The sequence below is a fragment of the Aquarana catesbeiana genome, linkage group LG01, assembly GCF_042186555.1.
Source record: "Aquarana catesbeiana isolate 2022-GZ linkage group LG01, ASM4218655v1, whole genome shotgun sequence".
NCBI classification, from domain to species: domain Eukaryota; kingdom Metazoa; phylum Chordata; class Amphibia; order Anura; family Ranidae; genus Aquarana; species Aquarana catesbeiana.
The window spans coordinates 868,308,162-868,315,922 of record NC_133324.1 but is presented as its reverse complement, the minus strand read 5'-3'; positions in this window follow the sequence as shown (position 1 = coordinate 868,315,922).

The window sequence follows — 7,761 nt, the reverse complement described above, 5'->3', positions numbered from 1 at the left end:
TCCAGTATGTTTGAAATCCTCTTTTGTAATGGGATATAGGTGAAAAAGTGCAGGAATTGGTGGCAATATTCCCCTTATGTAATTGCACTCACCGGAGCGCTCTACCCCTTCAGGGGTGCGAGTGTAAAGTGTTGATCCCAAGGTGCCGATATCCTTCCAGCTCCCAGCAGCACGGCTCAGGGTCATCCACCCACAGGGAAGGAGGGGGGAAAAAACTCCACTGTCTCCTGTTTCAATGAAGTTCCCGGCGAAGCATCCACATGATGTATTTCATAAAACGAAAGTAAAGGTAGTCCACATAGCGTAACTCCGTTTCACTCATTTATTATATATAAAAAATAGGTATCCAAGGAATAGACTTTAAAAATTTTTAAAAAGGGGAGCTCGCAGGCTCTCGTACTCTCCAAACGACACGGGGAAGCAACGCTATTCGCCGCTTGCATTCCACCGGTCGTATGTTCGGAACCACGATATCCGGATATGACGTTGTGCGTGTCAAGATAGTCCCGCCTTACGCGTTTCGTCACACGGACGTCATCTGAGGCGCTGCCATCTTGACACACCCCACGCCTTGTATCTTGGGTGTAGTCTTCACTGCAGCCAATCCCTTGCTAAGTGCTGTAAACGAGCAGTAAACGGGTCCAATCAAAATATGCTCACCAGGGGAATGTAAACCTAGGTATCATTGTTCACCTAGCGCCATTTAAAATAAGGAAGGAGTATCTCCTTATAAAGGTCTAATACCCTCCTTAGGCGCCATCTAGTGGTGTAGAGGGAAAAGGATGTTTATATGAAATGGCAGTGATGAAAAACTGGTACAATCCAGATATTACCTAGTAAAATTATATAATATGTTAAAAAATGAATGAGTTCAAGATGGATATCTACCAGTATTAAATGTAGACATGTTATGGGGAAATATATTCTAGTTTGTCCAACAATTCCAAGAGAATATATCGAAGTTAATTAATAAAAATTAAATAAAAATAAAAATAAAAATAAAAATAAAAAATGAAAAATGAAAATAAAATAAAAATAAAAATAAAAATAAAAAATAAAAAATAAAAATAAAATAAAAATAAAAATAAAAATTGTAAAATGAAAAATGAAAATAAAATAAAAATAAAAACAAAAATAAATATAAAAGTAAAAATAAAAATAAAAATAAAATAAAAAGGGGAAACGTCGGGAAGAAGCAAATTCCTATCCCTATTACAATAGATAGGAATATAATAACAGCTCATACTGTATATGAGAGTGAGTGAGAAATAAAAAAACAGTATGAGGAAAAGGTACTTAATTTATGTGTGCTGTATTGGGATATATCCAGAGTCGTGTAAAAAGTGTAAAAATTGAGGGCATCATATCATTTTAATTTCATATGTGATCGAATGTCCTTGCCGATTACAGTATGTGGGAAGAACCACTAGGCCTCTCTTCGTCAGGATTAGACAACATATAAATAACATTAAAAAAAGGTTTTCCAAAACATACCCTTTCTAGGCATTTTGATGAGTTCCACAACAGAGATCCCACAGGATTAATTTTTTATGGCATAGATTTGATTAGTGATTACTGGAGGGGTGGAAATAAAAGAATAAAAGTGTCCCAGAATGAAACTAAGTGGATATACCACCTAGGGAGTCTGGTACCCAGAGGGTTGAACGTGGACATTGATCTTAATTGTTTTCTATCTAATTTTTAACAATGGGTTTTAGCTGTAGTTGGATATGAGAGTTTATGCCCTCAATTTTTACACTTTTTACACGACTCTGGATATATCCCAATACAGCACACATAAATTAAGTACCTTTTCCTCATACTGTTTTTTTATTTCTTACTCACTCACTCTCATATACAGTATGAGCTGTTATTATATTCCTATCTATTGTAATAGGGATTGGAAGTTGCTTCTTCCCGACGTTTCCCCTTTTTAATTTATTTTTATTTTTACTTTTACATTTATTTTTATTTTTATTTTATTTTCATTTTACGTTTTTATTTTTATTTTATTTTCATTTTTTATTTTTTATTTTTATTTTTATTTTATTTTCATTTTTCATTTTTTATTTTTATTTAATTTTTATTAATTAACTTCGATATATTCTCTTGGAATTATTGGACAAAGTAGAATATATTTCCCCATAACATGTCTACATTTAATACTGGTAGATATCCATCTTGAACTCATTTATTTTTTAACATATTATATCATTTTACTAGGTAATATCTGGATTGTACCAGTTTTTCATCACTGCCATTTCATATAAACATCCTTTTCGCTCTACACCACTAGATGGCGCCTAAGGAGGGTTGGTATTAGACCTTTATAAGGAGATACTCCTTCCTTACATTAAATGGCGCTAGGTGAACAATGATACCTAGGTTTACATTCCCCTGGTGATCTATTTGGCATATTCTGATTGGACCTGCTTACTGCTCATTTATAGCACTTAGCGAGGGATTGGTTGCAGTGATGACTACACCCAAGATATAAGGCGTGGGGTGTGTCAAGATGGCAGCGACTCAGATGACGTCCGTGTGACGAAACGCGTAAGGCGGGACTATCTTGACATGCACAACGTCATATCCGGATATCGTGGTTCAGAACATACGACCGGTGGAACGCAAGCGCCGAATAGCGTTGCTTCCCCCTGTCGTTTGGAGAGTAAGAGAGCCTGCAAGCTCCCTCTCTCCTTTTTAAAAATTTTTAAAGTCTATTCCTTGGATACCTATATTTTATATATAATAAATGAGTGAAACGGAGTTACATTATGTGGACTACCTTTACTTTCATTTTATGAAATACATCATGTGGATGCTTGGCCGGGAACTTGGCAATTACATAAGGGGAATATTGCCACCAATTCCTGCACTTTTTCACCTATATCCCATTACAAAAGAGGATTTCAAACATACTGGATTGAACACTACGTCACCTTTATGGACATTTTGATTCCGTGTTTATTAGATTAACACATTATATATGTTTTTACATAACACACAGCGGGTTGTATAATTGCACTATTGCTGTTTTTTCAATTGCACATTGATTTACATAATAATATTTTCTGATTGCACATTGATTTATATAATATATTTTTACACATATTTATTATACCTTTGCACTCGTCACTTTAGACCCTTACTGCAAAGGATCTATCCCTATGAGATTTATAAGTACACGTCACTTTGTTTTTTTGTGTTTTTTGTGGTTTTCCTACTTATGCCCCGTACACACGGTCGGACATTGATCGGACATTCCAACAACAAAATCCTAGGATTTTTTCCGACGGATGTTGGCTCAAACTTGTTTTGCGAACACACGGTCGCACAAAGTTGTCGGAATTTCCGATCGCTAAGAACGCGGTGACGTCAACCACGTACGACGAGACTAGAAAAGGCCATTTCAGAACCAAGCGCGGCACCCTTTGGGCTCCTTTTGCTAATCTTATGTTAGTAAAAGTTTGGTGAGAGTCGATTCGCGTTTTTTCAGACTCGTGGCTTTCAGATCGTTTTCTGCGGTTCAGTTTGTGCTTGTGGGTTTGTATCTGCTCTTCAGTGCGTGCAAGCAAGCTACGCGTGACTTGGATTAGTCATTGTGTTCTTGTTCGTTCGTTGCTGTTTTTCAGGTCGCTCTTCACAGGCCTTGCTGTTCTTCAGTGCGTTCTGTTACTTCGTTCTGAGCAGCCGACCGTTTTCTAACCATGTTGCGTATACATACTCCTCGTAGAGTTCGTGCTGTGCGGGGGCTTGGTGTTGGGGTCCTGACCTTGACACAAGTCCAGTCCATGAACAGGGTGGGGAGGAGTTCATGGACCAAGAATTGGTTGCTTCAGCGTGACCAGTTCTCTCATTTGCCTTTGCTCCGTGAGATCCGTGAGAATAATCCTGATGATTTCAGGAACTTTCTCAGGATGACGGACCCCGTGTTTTACCGTTTGTTGGCTTCGCTGACCCCCCATATCAGCAGGCAGGATACCTGCGTGAGGCAAGCCATCACTCCGGAGCAGAGGCTCGTCACTACCCTGCGGTACTTGGCGACGGAGAGAAGTCTGCAGGACTTGAAGTTCCCGACAGGCATCTCCCCCCAGGCTCTGGGGATCATTATCCCAGAGACCTGTTCTGCCATCATCCAGGTCCTGCAGAAGGAGTATATTAAGGTAAGATTTTTATCCTTTAATATCACATTTTATTGTATTTAATGTTTGATAATATATTGTATTTCTTTCCTCATTCCCTAATTACCATGATTGTAATATGCTGTGAATGTCCCCTTTGTCCTCATGCATGCTGTAATTTTTTTTTTTTCTCCTTCATACATATTTGCCTTCACTTACCTCCCCAGCATGGTCTCCTGTCCCTATATTCACATCATGTAGTCACTTAACAATGTATTTTATCAGCTTCATAGTAGTGCTTTACCCTAAATACCCCCTAAAATATTTAGAAATCTGATTTGTGCATTAAATTCAGGCAGAGTGCCAGAGGCTTTTTTTTGTGGTGTCCCCAAATCGTTTTTAACCCTCCCTCCCCCCAACTGCTAAGTCAGCTGATCCCAATTCTCTATCTATCCTCAATCATCTATCTGCTGACTTTGCCAAACCCATACACACTATACCCACCTCTTTTGTGGTCAGATGTATGGATGAATTTCCCAAAGCATGTAGTGCAAGGGCCTGCCTGAATACTTTCAATTGGTACTGTTTAAAGTTTTTGTATCCTATTATTATCTTGCTAGGTAATAGCAGAATGTCCAAATGTGCTCAAATGTGTACAGTGTGTGTTTATATCTTTGTATTATGACACTTCTTACCTGTCCAGTGGTCTGCCAATAGTGTAACTAAGGAGGGGCTGTTCCAAGTAATACTCATTATTTAGGCATTCATCTCTCAATGAAGTGGAGAGGGTTACCTGTCCAAGATTCACCCCCCCATAATGTTAGAAATGGTCCATGAGAGGGGGGAGGGGGAATATGATAGGTGTACCTTATACTTTGGTGTTGTAAAATTCCCCTTAATAAATGTTATCTGGATGTTGGCCAAGAATGTTTGTGTCTAATCTGCTTTCCATGTTTGTGCAAAAATACTAATTTATTTTTGTTTTCCTCAACAGTTTCCTTCCACGCCACAGGAATGGCAGACTGTGGCCTCCCACTTTGCCCAGCGGTGGGACTTTCCTAACTGCGGACGGGCAATTGATGGGAAACACGTCCACATCGTCCCACCACCCAACTCGGGGTCGTACTATTATAATTACAAGGGGTTCAATAGTATTGTGATGTTGGCGGTGGTGTCGGCTAATTACGAGTTCCTGTATGTGGACGTGGGGAAGAATGGCCGGATGTCCGATGGTGGAGTCATCGCCCAGACGGAGTTTTACAGGCGTCTCCAGAATGGCAGCTTGGACTTGCCACCTCCAGAAGAGAATGTGGAAGGACTCCCATTCGTCTTCGTTGCGGATGAAGCATTTGCGCTGGGGGACCATCATCTGCCCGTGATGTCCGGCTAAGATACCTTGAGTTCTTTGCAGGTAGGGGGGCCATCAATATGCCAGACAATTTGTGAAACCTTGATCAAATAAAAAAAAACGTAAGAAAATCTTTGGTGACATTTACTGCTTGTGTTTGTTTTAGCTGACCCTGACCGAAATGTGGTGAGTCCTGAAAATGGCGTGATTGTGTAACCTTATACAAAGCACTGTTGGTTTTATTTACTAAAGGCAAATACACTTTGCACTACAAGTGCACTTGAAAATGCACTGAAACTGCACTTGTAGTGCATAGTGGATTTGCCCTTAGGAAATAACACCCATTGTCACAGAAAGCAGCAATTACATCACCACAAAAGTGTTGTAGCGTTGAGACAATAATCCACACATTCTTGATAAACAATCTTTTTAATACCTGCACAATCACATGTGCATTTAGAAAAGGTTTTTAAAACAAACCAACATGTTTGTTGTATAACAATTTTTGGGGTGGCATTATCAAAAATAGAAATGTCCATTTAAGATAAAACAGGCATGTGTAAAACCAAAAAGAAAGACACAAATCTTGAACTTACAAAGTTCACATTAGGTAGAACTTGAAGGCAATATCAGACATGAGTATTTAGGAACTGTGTTTGATATTGCGTTCAGGAAAAGCCAAATTTTGAAGATGCACACCAATTTACGAATGTCAACATGTGCTAGCTGCCATCACGGGGGATCAAGGGACATGTTTTGGGGGAGCAACCCCTTCCTCTCAGCTAGTTTATTATTGAGGAAGGGGTTGTACCCCCAAAACGCGTCCATTGATCTCCCGTGATGGCACATAGCACATGTTGGCACACTGTGTGCATCCTCAAAATTTGGCTTTTCTAAAAATCGCTAAAACATTTTTAACATTGTAGCGTACAAAAAAACAAAGGGATTTGGAGGTGTTTTAAACTCTCCCCAAAACATCAATGATGTTATTATGTTTTTGAATAACATCATTGATGTTTTTCTTGATGTTTTCTAAAGCTAAATTACACCCCATGATCTCCCCAATCAGGATCTGTGCACTTTCAGAGGTGAAATGCCCTGGATCCACAACATCATGATCACCTAAAAAGAGAGAAAACCAAAAAAAAACAGGTATTATAAATATGCCGGCATCCATCTCTTACCTGAGTCTGTGGTCGCAGACACTCACCTGTTGTGGTGCCAATTTCCACCACGTCTTCCTCCTCCTGCTCTGCTTGTGTTGGGGGTATTTCCTCTTCTTCCCGAGGTGGGGGGTCTGTGGTCTTCTCAGATGAGGGGTGTCCTCCGAGTCTTTTCTCCCCTATGTAAAACAAAAATGGTATAATTAGCACACAGATATTTGATGGCCGAAATATAAAGATGAAGCATTGCTTGGAAGTGTGGTACAATTGTCTATTTTGGCAGAGTTCCAAGATGTAGCATTTTTATTGTCCGTTGTCAAGTTTCAAGACTTTACCTGTTTTGTACAAGCTTCACAGATGGAGACCCCCCTATAGTATACACTGGAGCACCTGTGTGGGCCCCCTAATAAAAATGGTGTTCTGGTGTCCCACACTAGTGCTCCAGCGTCCAGATGTGAAAACAGCTGCTGAGTGTCCTCTCCTTACACAGAATCTAGTTTGCATTTCATTATAGTCACAAACCCATCTACAAAACCCAATTTTTTTCATACAAGTAGGCCCTAAAAAATGTGGGCAAATGCATATGGCCTAAACAATGGTGTTTTATAGGCCGAAAGAAAAATGTTTGATACGAACAAATAATGTGCCCATGAACATGAAAGTTGCCATTTTAAACTGTACAACACTTAAGAAAAGCACATGGAGCAGCACGAACGTAATAAAGACAAAAAGAATAGGAACACAGCACAACTACTTACTTTTTTGCAGCACTCTCCGGATCTTTCGGTACTGCTCGGGCTCTCTTAATTTCAGGTCCGACCACCGCTTCCTGAGCTGATCTTTCGATCGTCGTACCCCGAAATTCCGGTGCAGACTTTTGACCACTTTCGCCATGATCTTGGCCTTTCTGATATTGGGGTTGGGGTAAGGTCCATACTTTCCGTCATAGTCGGCCTTCTTCAGGGTGTCGACCATCTCCAACATCTCCCCAAAGGACATATTTGAGGCCTTAAATCGTCTCCTTCTGGATCGGGACGTTTCCGGATCCGGGCTTTCCTCCTTCTCCTCCTCGTTGCTATAAATAGCACTGCTCTGACTCCGCCATGTGCTCTTCACCCACTGCGCCGAA